Below are 1,694 nucleotides of genomic sequence, written 5' to 3' on the forward strand. Positions count from 1 at the left end.
CACCCCTTCCTTGGAGGAAGGGGCAAGGCTGCGTCCTCCCCCTCTCTCTTGCACCTATATAAAGGGAGGGGAGGGAGGGGCAGCAGCACCCAAAAAAGCCTAGGCGCCTCCCTCCTCCCTGCAACACCTCCTCCTCCTCCCGTAGTTGTTTAGCGAAGCCCTGCCGGAGTTCTGCTGCATCCACCACCACGCCGTCGTGCTGCTGGATCATCATCAACCTCTCCTTTTCCCTTGCTGGATCAAGAAGGAGGAGACGTCATCCGCTCCGTACGTGTGTTGAACGCGGAGGTGCTGTCCGTTCAGCACTAGGTCATCGGTGATCTGAATCACAGCGAGTACGACTCCATCATCCCCGTTCCATTGAACGCTTCCGCACGCGATCTACAAGTGGTATGTAGATGCAATCACTCTCCCATGACTCGTTGCTAGATGAACTCATAGATGGATCTTGGTGAAACCGTAGGAAAAATTTTAATTTTCTGCAACGTTCCCCAACACACCGAAGCTCGATGACGCCGCCGCCAGAGAGGAAGGAAACGACGCCGTCCGGCCACATCTGGAGAAGCTGCGGGTACAAGGAGGATCGCCGGAGAACTACCGTTCCAGTGATCCAACTCATGCTCGCCCCCAAGCCATCATTTCGCCGGTGAGCCCTCGCCGGAGCTCCACCGTGCCTCGACCAGTGTTTTAAAGGAAAAACTGACAGACGGGCCTCACCCGTCAATGACTCCCTCCACTACCAAACCAATGCGTAAGTGGAGGAAATACGCCTCCGACGTGGCCGCTCGGTAGGTTTTTCTGTTTATTGTTTAAACTGAATCTTAATTATTTTGTTTACTGAACTTTGACCAGTAATAACTCTCAAACGATAAGTCCAAATGAGATGATTCTTTTTGCATAATTTTTCTTATGTTTTTCTCTTCCAGGTGGCAAAGTTTAAGATTAGGGTTTCTGGGCTTAGAAAAAATCTCCTAGAAAATCTCAAATTTTGGAAATTCACTTGGTTGGCAGGATGATTGTTTAGGTTGGCCTGTAAACTGAATGACCTGGGTAGCAGGGGTTGGGACAAATAAATTGGATTTAGAAATTCAGATACATTTGTGAGTTCACCCCATATGCTTGTGATATCCAATGTCAAGTAGCAGGAGCCCTATTTTCTGTTTGTTCTAGGCATTAGCTATAACTTGGAACAAACGACATCTGTCATTTCCCAGCTGTGTCTGTATCCAAAGTACAGATTATATGCTCCCCTGGTTCACCAAACAAATATTATCTGAGTTTATGAATCCATTTCAACTTTCAGCGTTTAATCAGGTTCACAACCACTCAGTGCAATACGAATCAGAACTAGATGGTCAATAATCCATAACCACAATTGCACCCGTCAGTATCTATTAATGAATTCAGGTTTTAGTTTTACACTCGAGGTCTGAAGTCTCTGTGGAGTGTGGAGACACTGTAGTATATAGTACCTGTTAACATTTTGCTATTAATGAGTGTGTGATTGTGTTTATCTTGTGATGTTTCAAACTGATTATGTCAACCAGTCTGTTAAACAAGCAGCCAGTCTTTGCAAGGTGATCTTGAATTGCCTGGTTGTGCAGGCAGCAAATCAGATGCAATCACTGCATTATTGTTGTTGTATATTATCTATTTATGCAAACACCTGTGAATGGTAAAACTTACAAATGGGC

This window comes from Triticum dicoccoides, chromosome 5B, assembly GCF_002162155.2.
Source record: "Triticum dicoccoides isolate Atlit2015 ecotype Zavitan chromosome 5B, WEW_v2.0, whole genome shotgun sequence".
In the NCBI taxonomy this organism is placed as follows: Eukaryota; Viridiplantae; Streptophyta; class Magnoliopsida; order Poales; family Poaceae; genus Triticum; species Triticum dicoccoides.